The sequence below is a fragment of the Brachyistius frenatus genome, unplaced genomic scaffold (genome assembly GCF_029030835.1).
Source record: "Brachyistius frenatus isolate BFR_SWC_R1_liver_20210118 unplaced genomic scaffold, ASM2903083v1 Contig_227, whole genome shotgun sequence".
Taxonomy (NCBI): Eukaryota; Metazoa; Chordata; class Actinopteri; family Embiotocidae; genus Brachyistius; species Brachyistius frenatus.
In genome coordinates, this window is record NW_027210826.1 from 129,250 (window position 1) to 148,638 (window position 19,389).

The 19,389-nt window shown below is 44.7% G+C and overlaps 1 protein-coding gene across 10 annotated transcripts in view; it reads right to left on the reverse strand.

Moving 5' to 3' along the window:
* Positions 1-19,389, reverse strand: part of mef2d (myocyte enhancer factor 2d) — a 102,988-nt gene that overhangs the window by 71,114 nt on the left and 12,485 nt on the right. Inside the window, exon 1 of one of the 10 annotated variants that reach the window (XM_069719896.1) lies at positions 4,018-4,257. The exons of the other annotated variants lie outside the window; for them this stretch is intronic. The gene's annotated coding sequence lies outside the window, so the exon portion shown is untranslated. Of the gene's footprint in view, positions 1-4,017; positions 4,258-19,389 lie in introns of those variants that run through there. 10 annotated transcript variants of the gene reach the window in all.

The following is a 19,389-nucleotide window of genomic DNA, read 5'->3' on the forward strand; positions in this document are numbered from 1 at the left end:
AGAAGTCTAACAGATTTGTTCCTCATTGGGAGACAGACAGAGCCTGCTGATGGAGCTGAGGTTGAGGGGAGTGGGGGAGTGTGTGTGTGTGTGTGTGGGGGGGGGAGTGATAGGGGGGGTAACCTGGCCACTGAAAAAAAACAACCTTAATTTGAGCCGGGCGAGGCTCGGTTTGCGGCCCAACCTTGACGGTGCTCCGCCAGCACCAGCTGTGTGATATTTACAGCCTGTTGCCTCATGTTCCCGGGCAACCGTTGGATACAGCTCCCGCCACAATCTTCGGGGGCTTCAGGTCACCCCGGCGAGCCATCTTTGCGATATTAACAACAACAACAACAACGACGACGACGACGACGAAAAAACCCCGATGGGTGATTTTGTACCAGGAGCATCAAGCAGGTGGAGTGAAGGGGAGGGCATTGTGACAAATAGCGGAGGAGGGGAAGTGAGGTGGAGGGGAGGTGGAGGAGGGAGCTGCTGGCCTAATATCTGAAGCCTGGCTTATGATTGTGATTGTGCCTGTGCGTCTCCGCTGCCAACCCTGGCAGTGGAATATGATCGCCCCCCCCCCTCCTTCCCGCCCCCTCCCTCCCTCCACCCCCTCCTACTTCTCCTCTTAACCAATCATGGGTGAGACTTTGGAGAGGTGGGGGAGAGAGGGGAGGGCCGATGGAGTGCAAGGGCAGCACTTCTGAGGTGGTGATGGTGGCGGCGGTGTTGGTGGTGGTGGTTTGAGGGTGGGGGGATGGGAGGAGATGGGATGGGAGGGGCGGTAAAGAGATCTGCGCCTCTTGGCTCGTGAATTATGGCCGCGTTGCCGGGTGCTGCTATCAATAACGCAGTCTGCCCGAGCACGGACGGACACACACACACACACACACACACACTCTCCCTAACACGTATATAAAAACAAACAACTGCGCGCACACCCAGAATAACACACACCCACGCATTTAACACGGGGCGCCCCGAACTATCACCGATCTACTGTTCGTGCTCGTAGCCTCTGGCATGAATACAGCGAAAAGAAATTACCCTGATAATACCCATAATACACTCATGCATGTACGTATGTGAGCGCACACACGGACACACACAAAGAGGCCTTTTGTCCAGCAGCATGTGGAGCGGAGAGGACTCGTTGGTAGGCCGCACAATACTTTCACTGTGGCGTGTTATAGACTGCGAGACTTGTTCCTGTCACTGCATCATCGCCACGGACTACAGTATGCAGTTTTACCTGTCAGGTTACATCACAGCCAATAGGTGAGCACATCTTGACGTGCTCGGAGGCACACCCATCCCCGAGAGCTGCGAGCCGATTGGAGGAGCCAGTGGTGACAATGACAGGGAGAGATTTTACAGTTTGAAAAGGAATTATTTCTTTTTTTCCTCAGTAGTTTGTTGGAGGAGAACCTGTCCTATGAAAAGAATCAGCACATCGCAGCGCTGTAATAGAATTTGAGTTGATTACGTGGTAGCAGGGTGTTTCCATCGATCTGTGAGCCGTCACAAGTTCGACAGTTGCTTGTCCTGCCTCGACGTAGAGCTGCAACCGCTGACTATTCTCAGTATTGATCAAGCTGTTGATTATTTTTCAGGTGAATTTAATGAAATCTAGTCTATCAAATGACTTTCGAGGAGCAGACTGATGTCTGAAATGTCAACAAAACCTGCCACCCATTACATTTTCTGTCAATCAACTGTTAATTATCTAACTAATTAGTTGATCAATGAAAGTATTTGTCCCAGTTATTCTAATGTTATATATTATTGTAAATGTAATTTCTTCAACAAAACAAGACATATGAAGATCGATGCACCCTTAGACGTTCAGTGTTTTTGCCAGACATTTTTTTTTTTTTTTTATGTTTTAGATGACAAACTAAGAATAATATAATTAAATAATTAACTAATCGTTACAGTGTTTTCTGATCACCTTTGATTATACGTCCACAGTTAGGTCTAAAAATTACAGTTACAATGGAAATATTTAATTAAGTTCAAGTCAAACTCACAGCTTTGGCCTTTATTCGTCTTATAGATAAGACTATTTATTATCCCTACAATCTTATTTTTGTTTTATCAGTGCCGTGTTTTCGGAATGTAACTCTGGAGTTGTAAAGTGAGCTTTCGAAGACCGCGTCCTCCCTCGCAGCTTTTCCCATCATCTTCAATCTACTGCAGCGCGACAACAAAAGGTCTGTGACAGAGGAAAAATGCCCTCTAGACAAAACACTAATGACATCAATGTGGCACTCGAGGACAGAGGTCACCAGTCGAACATGTTCTCATCAATGAGACCTCACACACAAGAGCCAGACGGGCAAGATCAAGACAGACATTTAAATATAGAACTTTTTTTTTATTTTTTATTTTTTTTTAAATCATCAGCACCATCAGGTTTATTTTTTGTGAATGCAGTTGAGTGGGAGGAGTGCTGTTGTTTTTAGCCACATACCTTCCTATCTATAGTCTCCACCGCAAATGTTTGCTGAGCTTTATCCATCATTAACTATGAAATGTGGGCAGCGCAAGTATGCTGAAGGCACTCAATAATAATAAACACTCCACAGAGTCTGGCGCGCACACACACACACACACACACACACATATATATACACACACACACACACACACACACACACACACACACACACACACACACACACACACACACACACACACACACACACACACACACACTTCACTGTTCTGAGAAGTGCACTGTGATCCTTTCAACAGATTAACCCTCCCTGAGGAAATCTTTCTTTTTTTTTTTTCTTTTTTTTGTTTCCTACAGAGATACAGAATAAACCAACTCAGTCATGATTGTCTATTCATGTGGTCATTAGGAAGCACGAGGTCCCTCAGCTCAGAGAGGCATCTTTCAATCTGGCCACAGGAGATGGAGCCAGCGCGGCTTTGTTGTCAAGATACCCTTCAAAACAAGTGTCGAGCAGCTGCTTGGAGACCCCGCGAGTCCGGCCGCTCTTCCACCGAGCGGGTTTCGGAAACGCAGCAGGCGACGCGGCAAAAACTTGTGGGAAACAGAGCGTGTAACAATATTGTAAACGTGATGAGCAAAGAAAACTTCAAAATGAAACGCTGGCAGCCAACACCACCGTAGCACATAAGAGGATTCATGTAATAATCTTTCGCATAACTGGAGTTTGAGAGTACGATCGATCACGTTTCAGATTTTCGTTTTCTTCTGTGGAAGACACAGTGCCAGACAAACCAATTACATGTATAAAAGAAATAGATCTCAAAAAGGAATAGCTCAACTTCCTGGTATTTACCTTCCGTTTGAGTGACCGTGATATAACCAGAGCAATCACGGTTGTCAAAGAAAACCGTCTGAAGGCATATTTAAGGCATTACATTTGTCCACATTCAAAAGTACACGACACGGTTTCAACAGGTGTCAAGGGCACGAGCGTCACGTAAGCCTTCAATTCGGGAAAAGAAAAAGAACAGGTGTGACGTTACTGGCCGCACGACAACACGGGCTATCGACCATTAATCACCCCTCCCCCCACCCCCACCTCCACACCCGCACCCCCTCAGACGGCTTGAGGCAGGGGAAGGTGTCAGCTCGGCGGCCGACGACGGACAACAGGCCACACAGCAAGTCACCTCGCTATCTACCTCGTAAAAAGTCCTCAGAGGCGCCGGCAGTGATGGCCTCCTGGAGCGATTAGAGAGCTCGGAAAGCTCCCAAACATTTCCGAGACCGTCTTCCCTCGCAACTTCAGCGTAACTCAACCATGAGAAAGTTGAAAAATGTTAGTTTTAGCCAGAGGAGAGGACGTCAATTATGGCATTTTCTCTTGAAGTAATTATGGTTTTAAGTGACGCGGCAGTTCCAGTCAGTTCAAACCAATTACATCAGTGGAAACACAAACGCACGCACGCACACACACACACACACACACACACACACACACACACCCGCACACACACACACACACCCACACACACTCAGCTGCCACGTCTTGAACGGGTCACTCTTACCGTCAAAAGATTAAAGGTGGCAAGAGGCCAAAAAAAAAAAAAAAAAAAACCCCGTCTGGATTCTGGATTGAGGAGAGTTACAGAGCTCCGGGTGCGAGATAGTCCAAGTGAAAGATCAGAGAGGGATACAGTCCTGAAGAGAAAGAAGAGGGTCCAACTCAGAGCAGCACATGTGCCACTCGACCATCGTCTGCTGAAGTGACAACTGCTGGTTGGAACGCCTCACTCTGGACGCCCCAAATTACCCTTCTCACCGGACCCCCCCCCCCATGCTGCTGCTGCTGCTTCTTGTCATCGACCCCCCCCCCCCACACACACACACACACACACCCCTACCAGTCACACAGCACACTCGTCTCCTCCCTCCTCACTGGAATACCCCTCCCAAGTCACCCTTTGCCCTAATATGCCTTCAGCAACTGCCACCAATTCATCAGTGTCCATGTTAGCAAATGAGTTGCTTGTCGGTCGGCCCTTTAAAGGAACATTAACGTTGTTGTCCCCCCCCCCCCCCCCATTTCAGCCAATTTTCAGCCAAGTACCCACTTAGTTTACGTCGAACCTTGTCCATAATTTTTGGTCATTTTGTTCGTATTCGAGTCATTATTTAATATGTTTGTTTGCGCAACAGTATAAAAATCTAAATGAAATTTTGGTATTATATCAATAATCGCAATGAATTTCAAAAACAAACAAAACAGTCAGAAAAAGTTGAAATCCACATTATACTTTCACCATAAAAACTGCTCCCTATTGAGTTTTTGTTCATTTATCAATTATTACAGCCGACCACATCAACCAGTTTCTGTTCTGTTTCCAGAGAGTGAAAAAAATATATACCTGAAGACTCCTGAAACTTTCTTGAGGAGTGAATAATATTAGCTTTGTCAATGTTTATCTGTCATGTGGCAATTCTATAACGACTTTTCTCAATAGACTTAAACTGTGCTGTCAACAAGACATGAATGTGAGGAAATGTGATGAAAAAAGTAATAAAACTTGATTTCCAACCAGGTGTAATGCTGAAATCCTCAGCTGATTAATCAAAAGGTAATTAACTGCCAACAATTTTAATATTTCATGACTGAGTTATTGAGCAAATATACTCTTTGACTTCAGCTTCTCACATTGGGCATATTTATGACTTTTATCCGTTTTATATCCAAAACAAAATATCTGTAAGGTTTTAGTGTTGGCTGGACAGAAATAGGAACTTTGAAGAAGTGCGTGTGCGAAGAGTGAGGGAGTCACCGACTGCCTTGCTGAGTGTGTCAGATCCTTGTTGCGCACCAATCTGTGCACGCGTGTGTGTACATCTTCCATTTGGATCATGAGCTGCTGGCAGCAGGATGGCAGCTGCCTACATACCTTTTGTTCCACTGGAACCTTCAAGGCCCCCCCATCCTACCCTCAAAATCTACACACACACACACACACACACGCACGCACACACACTCGCACACACACTCGCATGCTCAGCTGTCGGGAGTGTTCAACGCACCGGTAATGTCTCGTGCCGTTCGGCCAGGCCCCTTCGACATTCGATTTTTAAAGTGACTCCGCTGCTGTCAAACCTCGACGGCTCCACCGCCACATCTCCACCTCCCCTGTCAGCTCCGATGAAGACAGCTGCTGACGGCTCCGATCTGACGCCACGTCCGAAGCTTTGGAAATCAAAAGAAAAAAAAAAAAAAAACGGGAAAAACAAAAAACAAAGAAAAAAAAAAAAAACCCTCGTAGACCTGAACTTGGGAGGGAAACAGTCGAAGCGACCGCGGAGCAGGACTGTAAAAGGAGAGACTCGCTTCTATGTGACCGTCCGCGACAGTGGTTCCGCTTCCCAAGAAATGAATCTCAGCCCGTGCCCTTTCCTGACCTTGAAATCTCCGAGGGGGCCTGGAGGGTGTGGGAAATGGAAGGCCGGGAGTCCGCTAAGCAGTCGTGTCATTGAGTTTCCGCGCGACGCAGCACATGTATGTACGGGGCGCGGGCACGTATGTGCCCGGAGCCCGGCGGGTTTAAACAAAGGGCAAAAATTCCAAAGGCTAATTTCATCTTCAAGCAGCAACTTATATGGATAATTCTTCGAGCAGCGAAATCTGCGCATGGATGGGAACAAAATATACGCCGCCACTAAACACAACAATCCTAATGTCAGAGCGCTGAGGACACAATTACATCCACAACAAACACCAGTGCTCAGATTGGCCTTATCTCTCTGCCCCTTCTCCAGCTCCCCCCCCACCCCCCACCCCACTCCGCTTGCCATCTACATTTGTCATCCGTGTGCATGACTGCCTGGGGGCCCCTCCGTGTTCAACACACGGTGTTGGCCCCGAGCCTAAAACAGGGGATCTATGAGCCTACCTCCGCTCTTCCTGACACAAGCATGGGCCAAGACTGCGCGGTGCTGGCTGCACGCGGTGGGGATCGGGCACCGAGGAGAGGTGGGGGAGGCACAAACACAGAGCGAAAAAGGAGATCTATTCTCTCTTCTTAACAGAGCAGTGAGAGGAAGCGGCTCCTTTGCCCAGAGGCAAGTGTATTTATGTTGAAAGGAAAACACAAAGGCGTATAAGCTACAGCTCCCGCAATGATAAACATCCATCCGTGTAGCTGCAAATCCTCGGCAGGAGTCGCGGGGAAGGCAGAAAGATTTGTTGTCGTTTTTTTTTTTTGTTGTTTTTTGTTTTTGGTGCGCATTTGTTCCACGTGAAAGGTGCGCCACCTGAGCGAGGTGCTGCGACAAAGAGAACTCGAGAGGTTTTGTTGAAGACGGGCTTATTTGGTACTTTGTCTTTGTACCAAATGACTAATAGGTTTGTGAATAAACATGATATGCTTTCAAGGGTTTGACAGTGAATACCCCGATTATGCAAATCTGCCTCCCTCCCGAGGACGGGGTAAATTAAAAAAAAAAAAGTGACAAAGCTTTTCTCTGGTGTGGCACTAGCGTGAGCTTTTCTCTCTCTTGCATGACCTACATTATTGAGGAATTCTCCGCATTTCTTTTTTTTTTTTTTTTTTTTTTTTTGGTCACCCTCTCGACAAATCTCGCAGAATAATAAAAAGCTCAAAGGACGCACATTTCCATGAGAAAATACATAGCCACGCAACTAGCCTGTCTCATTACTCCACGGCATCCGTGCCAGCAGATCTTCGTTTTACTTGCCTCTTCGTGTTAAGATACTCGCATGTTTGCAGATTCCTGTGAAAACAGACCAAAGAGTTCTTTGGAGGATCAAAACCATTTTTTTAAGTCCGTTTGACTCCCACTTATTTCTGCACCATCACCAAAAAAAAAAACACGACAAGTCGATGGATTTTGTGTCTTCTTTTTCCATATCGGGGGTCTGAGAATAGTTCACACGATACAGATTGTAATGCCTCTAACTAACTTTGATACTTTTACAGCGCTGACTCAATTTCATCCGCCGTACCTGGTATCAAATTCGGTTCAAATTCGGTTCCGAACTTCGATCCAAAAGCGGCATCCGTGCCAACACGTTTTTTTTTTTTTTTTTTCGTTTTAAAAGTCTCTACTTGGGCGTCCGTATGGATGAAATCGCTCAAGTGAACTGAACTTCAGAACGCCTTATTTCACTCATTTCAAAGTCATTTCGCTCGATTCGTCTCTCCGAGTTGTGCGTGCTGCAGTAATTACAGACACTGAAGGCTTCCATGTCCGCAGCCAGCTAGGCTAGCGTCTATTGATAGCATGTGAGGCGTTTGGGGAACATCAGTAAGTTGTAGCATCTAGCAACAACCTGCATGTGCGGCGTTTAGGGGACATCTGTTAATTGCAGCCAGAGAACTAAAGATTTGTACCTAAACGTGTCGTGTAATTTTATTTTTCTTCAAATGGATTTTATTAAATTGGTATTAAAAAAAAACAACAACAACTATCATTCAGAAACCAGTATGGATGTCAAGTTATCAAATATACTGAATGACAAAGCGTATCTGACGCTATAGCAACTAGGGCAAATTGCCAATGAATTATTTGTCAATTGCTAAATTGTTTAATCGAGTTCTCAATAATATTTCTAATAACTCAGAATTCCCATCCTCCTTCGAATCAAGGGCAACGTGTCCACGGAAAAACCAAAACGTGTCCAGGGTGGTGGTATTGTTTAACAAAGTCACACAATTCAGGGATATGCGGTTAATCAAATAAGCTTATGTCATTTCTTTTTTTCTTTTAAACAGCGTGCCATTTGCACTGGGACACCGTCACGATATGTTTAACACCGCGGTTCTGAGCGCCGCTGTGCTCGTCTGCGTGTCATCGAGCGCTCGCTCTCCCGACCGGGAGGGGGGAAGGAAAAAAAAAAAATAGTTGGACTCTCCCAGCCGCTGGAGCTGTCACAGCTAAAGGTTAAAGGTCAAGAGCAGCAAGATGAGCTTGAACAGACACAGCAACCTGTTCCCTTCAACTGTCTGCCTCACTCAGCTGGCACCACAAAGGCCACAACCCCTCCCACTCCCCCCTCCCTCCTTCTCCCCCCCCACCCCCGCTCTCCCAGAATGCCCGTCTGCAGCTACGAGCCTCTCCGCTTTCCCAAGCCGTCGCCGTCGACTGCCGACGCAGGAACTTTTTTCCAGGATAGATTGTGAACGTCAAGGTTTTTGTTTTGTTTTGTTTTGTTTTGTTTTTTCATTTCAGAAGGGAAACCGATATCATTTAAGATGCGATACTTTGTACGGTGCACCTTTCCCGACGTGTTAAGTGTAGCAGTAAGCGTTTTCCGTCCGCCTGCCAAGTGCCTTAACGTAAAACAGGAGCTCGCTGTGTTATCCTAATTAATACCCTGCGCTTGTTGCCGTATAATATTTTAATCTATCAAGTAAATTAAAGCCATAAATCACTCAACACCTGTGACTCCCACGCCAGCATGACCGACTGGAGAGGGAGCGCGCAGAGACAGCAGACATTCAGCTTACGCCCAGAAAAATAAGAGCAGACGCCTGGAATCAAATGTTCATCGGTGTTAAAGAGCTGTCTGAGACCGAGATGTTTTGAGGAGGAAAACTGGTCTCTTAAACGCTCCACCCGTTTTAAAAGGAACACCTTTATTACCTCCGTTCACAAAGCTGCGTACAATTGGTTGCTGGTCGTGTTGGCGATTTGGGAATTTAAGCTCATTATACTTCTGCACTCGCTTTAAACTGGATAAAAGCATCGTCTGAGAGCGTAGAAGGCGCAAACGGTGTATTTGTCCTCTTTAGAAAAGCTGAAGCCAAAGCAAGATTCTCTGAATACAAACTAACTCGAAAAGCTTCTTGGAGATAGATACGACTGGATAAGAAAAGTATGTTGCCGTGCGAAAATAAGATAATTCATGCCGTCATAATAACCTGGAAACGTACACCGTCCTTTCATTTCCAGCGGAAATAGCCGACCAACCGGAGTTTAACAGGCAGGATTTAAGAGGGAGGACTTCATCTTCTCACAAGACAAACAGTGACAGAGAAAATGATGGAGCATGAAAGTGTTCTGCAGCTGTGCAGGAACTTTGCAGATATACGTTTGATTTCGAAGTTAACAGCTCCCGAGCAACAGAGTTTCCTCGCCAGCGGCGTAATGGTTCACTCGCTAATGATCGGCTGAAGCAAACTGAAACACTATAAATCCCACTCTCCGACAATGAATCAGCTAACATGAACAGAACGGCAGACAGAACAAATAAAAGTTAAAAAAAATAATAATAAATAAATAAAATAAAAAACAGCTGTCGAGTCGGACCATCAGCCGAGATTTGAATCACGGTCTTTTCCTATTTTTGTTTAAGTTAGGTAAAGGCCTTGTGCGGCTGCCTGACTTTAGACGAGATTTGACATTTGAAAACTTGGGCTTCTTTTGTTCAATGAAACAAGAGTTTTGTAGAAATCCACATTGATATTCTTCAAAGTAAGTTAACAAAAAAAAAAAAACAACAACAACAACAAAAAAAGTGCCCGTCTGTATATCACAGGCAGAAAGAAAAGCTGTTTTTCAAACTGTCATCCGCTCTTAAAAGTTTGTTTGTCTTCAGCTTAACCCTTCGCTGTGTTCATCTTAACAATGAGTGTCGGAAGCAGAGGCCGTGTTGCTATGGTTACCCCGCAATCGAATGCACTGCGAGATCTGATGGCGGGTAAACAATAGTGGAAGTGCAGTGGATGTCTTGTTATACCAGTGTTTTAAACAGTCCACTGAGCTTGTTGGCAGGAGGTGCCACAAGTCGAGATCTTCATCCGCAAATCTGCAACAGTTGCTGCCATCATTTCCGCCGGCTTGTTTTTGTTTACAGAAACAAAACACGACCTTGACGCACCAACCAAAAACTGTACCGCTGCACGGCGCTGAAGGTGAAACCCGGCCGGCATCGTCGCGCGTTCGAGATTTCGAACTATGAAATTCGTAGTCAAAAACTGTCGGCGTGGAGTTCTGCTCGGGTGCGTGACGTGTCGTCCCTCCGGTGCTCTTCAGTTTGGGGATCAAACAGTTTGAATTGAAAAATCAGAGCCGCCCACTTTTTTCTTTTTCCTCTTTGGACAACTGGGTCGGTTTAAATGTTACTTGACACTTAATGTTTAAATGTATTTTAAGAGATATTGCAAGAGATTTTAAGATTTTTTTTTTTTTTTTTAATATCTGTATCTGCTTTACAGTCCGTGACATTATGTTTCCCATCATGTGTCTTTTACCTGCTCCCCGTGTACTGGGTGACAGCTCATTGGTCCGTACTTATCATGTGACCGCTGACCAACAGATATAAGGATTATTATTATTTATACCTGATGAAGGCCTGATGAAACGAGATTTTCGAGGCGCTCTCCTTTTACGTATCTCGCTCTCACTCTGGCGGTCGTCAACTTCGCAAAACTAAGCCCTTGACTCGGGCTACGATGAGCGTGAAAGAGGCCGAGCCAAGCGGGACCGCCGTGGCGCTCCACGGCAGGCGTGAGGCGCTGTTGTTGTGCACAAACAAATCCCCCCCCCTAAAGGCGACAAGGCGTTTGATGTGCAATGAGGCGGTGAGGGGGCCACACGGAGCACCCCCCCACACACACACACACACACACACACAACCTCCACGAGCTCCCTGACTTTGACTAACACATAAGCACGCACGCACACACACACACACACACACACACACACACACACACACACACACACACACACACACACACACACACACACACACACACACACCCCAAACACACACTTCTCCTCAGAAACAGCTGACGTTTTAACAGGCTTACAACAGCTGACAGGCTACAGGTGGGGCAGAGGGGACCCTTCATAAGCCCTCCAACCTTTCCCTCCCTCCCTTCCTCCCTCCTCCTCCTCCTCCTCCTCCTTTTAGTGGCCAGCTCATAATTCCCCCTCTGCAATCCACACACACATATACACATGCACACACACCTGTTGTGACTCCAGAGGAATTGTCCTCTGTGAAAAGCCTTCCTTCATACTGTATCACCCACCTACTCACACACACACACACACACACACACACACACACACACACACACACACACACACACACACACACACACACACACACACACACACACACTCACTCTCCCCTCAGTGCATTAAAACAAGGCTTTATGACACTCCAGCATGTGTTTTGAGTGGCTCGAGTGTGTGTGTGTGCGTGTGTGCGTGCGCGTGCGTGCGTGTGTGTACGCCGTGTCCGACCGTAACAACAGATGCTCCCGTACACCGGGACTACGGGGCTAAAAGCACTAAGCTCCTTTGCTTTGCTTCGGTGAAGCCGGTGCTAGCATTACAGCGAGGCGGAAAAAAACAAAACGTGCCGTCATGTTAATCCATCATCATTTTAACCCACAATACCCAGGTTTTCACTTCAATCACAGCTGGCGTACAATCACGATGACAGTTTGACCGTATGCGGACCTCATAATCCGGAGGTCGCGCTTAAATCAAGAGATAATCGAGCGCTGCGTCGGCTTCTTTTATCACAACGCAGTATTAATGTTTTCTCGATAGTTGAAACTTTTTTTTTTTTTTTTGAGGAAAAAAAAATAAATATACAAAAAATGAGATTCTCCCTTTGACGGAGACAGAGAGGTCTTTTTCGGGAATCAGGAGACGCCGCCCCTCACGAACATCCTCCAAACGCTTTTGTCAGACAAAGTTCTCAGCAAAGTGAATTGTGGTGAAACGCAGGCGGGATATTTAGGACGACGAGTATCTGTTTGTAAAAAAAAAAAAAAAGGAGCAAAGCTGAGGAAGAAGAAGAGAAGGGATTTGAAAGCACAGCACTTCTTTGGATTGAATGAGAAAACCATGGGGTGAGAGGGAGAGAAGAAAAAGAAAATACATCTCTGGATTATGTATTCTTGCTGGGTGTGCAAAACAGAGCAAAAAAGAAGTTTCCAGAACTTCTAGTGCAGAGTTTTTTTAACCACCAAATTGTTTTCTTCTCTCATTGTTCACAAGGTACCACTAAAACTGCTGCTTACTGTGACAGGAAAGGATTTATCAACATTCATTTTCATTTGACAGTATAGCTCAATCGACGGTGAACACATAAGCAGAATAAACAATTGTTTTCTTGCTTGTTTTTGGAAAAGCATGGAGCTCAAATATCACGTACTTTCTGTGTAACTCCTCTGAGAAATGAGTTAAGGTTGTAAATGACCAAAACAAAAGACAACTTTTTACCTATCAATGATAAAAAAAACAACAACAACTGTATTTTTCATGTTGCTATGGGCTAAAATGTCCACTAAAAGGCAATAATCGTGAGCTGTCCCCCTTAAACACAAGGGGTGGGCACCTGCACAAAACAATGCTGCCGAAGCTTTACAATAAACACGACCTCAGCAGAGAAGATGAAGACTGTGTGGGAAAGTTTTGAATCGAGTCTCTGAGAAATGTTGGAGGCTGCAATAAGCCACTTAAATTAAATGTCAATATGTGTCGTTTGTAACTGCCCCTCCAGAAATCCACAAATAAAAAGCGAGTGAGTTAGAAACGTTTTCTGATCTGATGCCACAGTTGGCAGGAAAACAGAAGGATGACACAATTTTTTTTCCTGTGCCTTCCAACACAATTACAAATCGCCTTTGCAGAAATCTGCTCTGACAATTGTATAGTTCCAGTTTGGCTGAGTTTAGGCACAAAATGAATTTGGTTAAGGTTAGGAAACCAAAACACGGTCGGGTGACTGAATTTCCCCACTGTGGGATCAATAAAGTCCAAGTCTAAATTAATCCAATCACAGTACGAGTTTGTCATTTATTAGGGGCATTTGGAAGCATGATTGAACCTCATTTTAAAGCTACACCATTGGTTGCTTTAATGCCGTGTGACTGACTGACTGACCGACTGAGTTACCCTATCTATTGGCCAAATGCCCAAACTTCCTGTATCCATTACAAGTTAAAAGCCCTTGTTTCAAATTAAAAGCCCCCTAGCTTTTAATACACAGTTGGGACATGGACTAGGGCTCGCCCCAGTCCTGTTTTCAAGCAAGAAATGTTTATTGCTTTCACTTATCTCACTTACATTAGTTCCTATTTGTGCTTCGGTTTGTTTGATTTGGTTGTCTTCGGTCTGTCGCCTGTTTTTCATTGGTTTCCTGAAGCTGGTTGTACTAAAAATGCATCATGTGTTTTCCTTTACAGAAACAAACACCTGTTTCCCACATTGGACACGTGATAATACACATGACCCATGTTTACCACATGTTGCAACATATGATAAAATGGGAAAACATGTGGAAAACCTTTTTTTTTTTTTTTACACGGGAATGTACACGGGCTTCCCACATTACGACACTAAAATGTTCCAAAACCACATGTTTCCATGGACAAAATACACATATTCTACATGTGCAAAATCACGTACGTATGCGTTTACATCACGTGAGTTTTCTGTCCAAGTGACATTTTTTTGTCAGGGTTGCCCATCGGAAAAACTCCATGAAACTCATCTTTAGATCCTATATGGAGCCAAATAATGTTGGCTTTTGGTTAAAGAGTTATCATAACTCAAATCTTCAGGGAGGAGGTTGGTGGGGGAGGAGAGGGTGATGAGTAATTAGAGTCTATGACTCCAGAGACCTCTGTTTAAACCAACAACTAACATGTGTTTCTTTTAAAGCACGACTATAAACTTTCCCTAACCCTGACACAGTAAATGAACTAAACCCAAACTTAACCACAGATCAGAAAACAGCCACATTAATCAAACGCTTGGACAAACAACCCGTTTCGGTTATTTCGTTTGGAGGACTCGCCGTCAAAGCGCCAATAACTGCGATCAAAAATGCTCTGTAAAGTTCACAGTCGGTGTTTCGTAAAGAAACGCGGTGGTGCTGGTGAGCAAAAACATTTTAAACGTACCCTCAGCTAGTCTTCCCTCTGCTCTTGTTCCCCCCCCCCCTCCCGTGCGCTCTCGCTCCCTTTCTTTTCTTTTCTTGAGAAAGCGCGAGGACTCTTTCTCTCCGAGCCTGGTGGTGTTCCAGCTGTAATGTGATAACCAGTTCAATAACATAAACAACTGCCAGAATCCTCCAGAGGAAGGATGCAGAGAAGAGCAGGAGTGTATGCGCTTTGTGTGTGTGTGTGTGTGTGTGTGTGTGTGTGTGTGTGTGTGTGTGTGTGTGTGTGTGTGTGTGTGTGTGTGTGTGTGTGTGTGTGTGTGTGTGTGTGTGTGTGTGTGTGTGTGTGTGTGTGTGTCAGTGGGTGGATGTCTGTGTGTGTGTGTGTGTGTGTGTTGTTTTTTTTTAACATGGGAGCGCGTGTGGGCTGGAGAGCAGGAGAGGCCTGGGCGAGAGGTGAGGACGAGTCAGCCATTGAACACCATCAAATAAAACGTTATCTAATGCCTGCACTGACACGGCCCGCCAGAAAACAAGTACACTCTCTATCGACTGAAAACACGGCTGTGCTTTTGCCCGCGAAAAAAAAAAAACAGAAGAAAAAAATAAAATTAAAAAAAAAAAACACCCTCCTCGCTGACGCCGTGAGCTGGGTTTGTACATCAGAGCAGGGAAATGGATTTCAGCTGCACTTTAAAGAGCCATCAGGGTATCTGCACACATTCTGAGCATAAATTTAGTGACTTCTAAGACCTTTTTAATAGCTCCAAAAGAAAGAAAAATATTACTTACTTGACTACGAGGTACTCCACACTCAAAAAGACTAACCCTTTCCTCTGTGTTAAAGTGTAAATACAGCAACACGGAGCCCGATTTACCATCGAGAGTGAACACAAACTTGGATATACTGGACACTGCAACAAAAAGTTATCCAAAAAAAAAAAAAAAAAAAAAAAAAAAAAAAAATCACATACAAGGAATTAAGATAGATTTAAACATCGTATAGCTATTTCTGGAGCTTTCGACAACATCTCGCAGTCTTCAACAGATGGCCCAACCCACCTTCTACCGGGGAAATGCTTAGGTGTGATGCCCGACCAAAAGCTCCCAACAAGCCAGTGAATTGGTTAGTAATATTTTGCCTTTTGTCAAACTACCGTTTTCAAATCCAAAAATGGCTTTTAAACTCAAAGTTCAGATGTCTTGAGAGTTTCTGATTGGGAACCATAGCCATATTTAATGAGTATTAATCGAGTAACAATTCTTCTTCTTCTGAACATACATCTGAGAAATCTGTCAACATTGAAGTACGACTGAATGTCGAGTCTCATTTGGATGGGACTTATTTCCCCGGGGGCAGAGGGGTGATTTTAATCCCCCCTGCCCTGGTCAGTGATTTTAATCCATTCCGCTGCACGCCAGTTGTGCATTTTTCAGCCTCTCCCCAACACTCATTACACCCAAAATTACCTGCTGGTCTTCATTGAACTCTCTAATCTAAATCCCACCTGAAGCAGCATCCTTGTATTTTTCAGTGGATCACAAAGTTTTTTTTTTTTTTTAAAGCTCTTCCTGCATTGTACTTCATTATTTAAAGGAACAGTTTGACGTTTTGCGAAACATACTTATTGGCTTTCTTGCCAAGAATTGGATGAGAAGATCAATCTCATCCTCTGCTGGTTGCCTGGCAACCTTACCATGATGACAGAACTCATAGCGCCAGACCAAGAACGAGTTATAAATGAGTTCTGGAAATCACACTCTCCGTGTAATGGTGAATTACCATTTTTAGAGATGTACGCAGGCAGATATTCTCAGCTTCAGACAAAGCAGTTTTCCCCGATTCTCATCTTTGCGCGAAGCCGAGCTCACTGTCGTGTCTGTGCCTTCATATTTTGGAGATATACGTGAACGTAGTATCGATCAGCAGGAAGCAAATAAACATAAAGCCCAAAATGTGAAACTATTCTTTTCAAGTTTGTTTTTTTTCTTTTAAAGTAAGACATTGACAACAATGTCAGTTTTTCTTTTGCTAATATGACACCCGAGTTTCAAATGATACCCAACCCAAGACTTTGTGCTGTAGAGCGGACCCCACTGAGCTCCATTCGTCTTTACATTTCTGTCGTAAAACTGTAAAATCGTAAAGATTTATCAAAAATGAAGCAGAACTATTCTAGTAAAAATACACGACATACCTCAATAATTCTTCCACACGTGATCTGATACGTGTGTGTGTGTGTTCACGCATGAAGACACGTACAGTACACATGCCTGGAGTCATAGCAACATCACACGCAAATACACAAGCATAAGGAAATATGCAACTCTGGAAGGGTGGAAAGGGGATTTTTTTTTTTTTCCCTCGCTCCTCCTCCCCTCTCCCACTTCTTCTCTCCCTGGAACGAGTCCCAACTCTTTATGGCTATATTCTACAACAGAAGACGAACAAGGATGAATAAGCAGCCTCCCTCTTGTACTCCCCTCCCCTCCCCCCCCCCCTCCACCCCCTCCCTTCCCTTCATCTCAACGTACTCTTTCTCCACGTTCGCTTGTGGCTATCTTAATGAGCCCTGCGCAGATGGTCCCATAACGCGGCCACAGATGTGTGACTGTAAAACGGTGCCACGCCCCAGCGAGGAGGAAGTTGATATACATTCAAATATTCAAATGAGGCCGTAACCTCTCGCTGCGCATTACTGGAAGTGGATGAGAAGCGTGGGAGGAATTTGACGGTGGAGGGGGAGGGCGGCGGGGGTGGGGGACGACTGGTAGGCGAGATGATAATAACGAAGAGCAAGAAAACGGCAGAAATTTCAGATCAAAAGAAACGAAGGGTGAGTAAGAAAGGTGAGAAGACAAGACACACAGAGAGAGAGAGAGAGGGAGAGAGGTTTAGTGAGAGCAGAGGGGAGTGTGAGAAGCCTGGGTGTAGCGTTTCAGCTCCTGGCTCTGCTGCTTGCTATTTCAGCTGTGCCGGAGTGCTGGCCAGGAGCCCCTGCTCTCACGCCATCGTAACCCCGTCAGTATGGTGGCACGGCACTGCACTTGGGCTGCGTTCACAACCGACAACTGAAAGTCTCCCAATCCCACACCCCCCTTCTCACAAAGATCACTATTTTTTTTCTCCTTCCTTCAGTGTGATTGGCAAAAAAGAAACGCTGACTGAAGTCACAGTTTCCCTCCAATTCCAATCTGGACCCACACTCGGATCTGTGGCACCGATTCAGATCCTCAAGTGCCGCTCGCCCGCCTGACACTTCCCTTTTGATTCTCAAAACAAAAAAGCACCGCGGTGACCGAGTTAATTTCACGTCATTTGTCTGCGATGATCATCATACGTTTTGGCATCGCGGCAGCCCGGCTGAGCCAACATTAACAAAGAGGAAACAAGACAGTAATGAGAAGAAGTGAGCCTGCTGGTAATTAGGTAGACGCCTCGTGTCAGACAGAATCTGAAGGAATGTGGGGAAGCCAAAATCTAAATCTGTTGAAATTCAAGCAGAAGAAAAGGTTCAGACGGTGAAGAGACGGTCATGACGCATGTGTAATAGAGGATTATAACGTAACAAGGAGACCTTTTTAAAGTAGGGCTACAACTGACAATTATTTTTCATTAACTCTTATTCTGTCAATAGTTTTTTTTTGATAAATTGATAATCTGCTGGTTTTGAAAATGTCCAAAAAAGTGCAGCCAAATAATCTCTTGTTTTGTCCTAGCCAACAGATCAAAAAATATTCCGTTTTGTTATCATGGAGGATGAAATAATCCAAAAATATACATCGAATGAGATTTTTTTTTTTTTTTTTAAATCATAAAAAAATTACTTGAAAATGATTAATGTATTTTTTTTAAAAGAGCAAGCCATTAATTTTCTGTCAATAAACTAATGATCGCAGCTCTAATTTAGTCCTTCATCACAGAAGTGTGAGTATCCTTTCCTTTCAGCATTTCTTCGGTCTCTTTCTCTGCAGCAAAACGGTTCACATTTTTGGCATTCGCTGTAACAAGACAATTCCTGGCAAAAGCAACTTAAAATACGAGTTAGCATTCAGGTTTTTGAGCCAGCAAAAGACTCGTGATTATGAAACATTTCTGCTTCTGGAGGCAGAGTGATGTGTTTTTCTGAATACTGAATGATGCATCTGAGGTAGTACACTTTTTCTAAAACAGATGCATGGCATTTTGAAGGAGAAAAAAAATAAATAAAAAAACTTCTCTTGTACATTGCTTTTTCTCTTCCAGCTTCCTCCGGTCTCGTAGGTGTGCAGGCGCTCCTTGATCCATGTCCCTGCTTTTTCTTCTTTTTCCACTCACTTCTTCCTTTTCTTGAATCTTTTGTGAGGCTGTGTTCTCAGAGCTCTCTGGCAACAATACCAGGTAGACCTCCGGTGAACCTCCGGTGTGCTCAGTGGAGACTGCAGCTTGAGTCATTGACCAGCGAAGCCTTAATCTAAGCTGAACATAATGCTGTCGATTGCTGGCTCTTGTTGGTTCTGATTCCCAGTAATCCTCCTGGTATCTGCTGCTCTTACTGCATCTCTGGCAGTGTTCGTAACCTCCGATACCAGCTCTGCTATAACAAATGTGGAGTTTGGAGTTATGAAATGTTTCACGTACTGTGCATGTGATGCAGGGGACAACGAGGTCACCCCGACGACACCGATATAAAAACAGGGCATCGTGGTGAACCTTAAGTTCGGTATTCGAGCCTCGAGCTGACAAACAAGTGTTCTTCTGTATTGCCCTTGAGCACGACACTAAACCACTCTGACCTCTGAGGTTATGGTTCCATAGCCAAGCTAAAATAACAATCAACTCTGACCTTTGTACGGATGAGGGCAAGTAAAGGTTTTCTGAATCAGATCAATAAAGTCTCCCACATTGAAAGTATCGCATGTTGTATATGTCAATCAAATGTGTATGAAGGCTGCAGTATTGATATCAGATGTACGTATTGATAAACGCAACAGAAATGCAATTCATATTAGAGACTCATACGTCGGGAAGAGTCGGTTTCCGCTT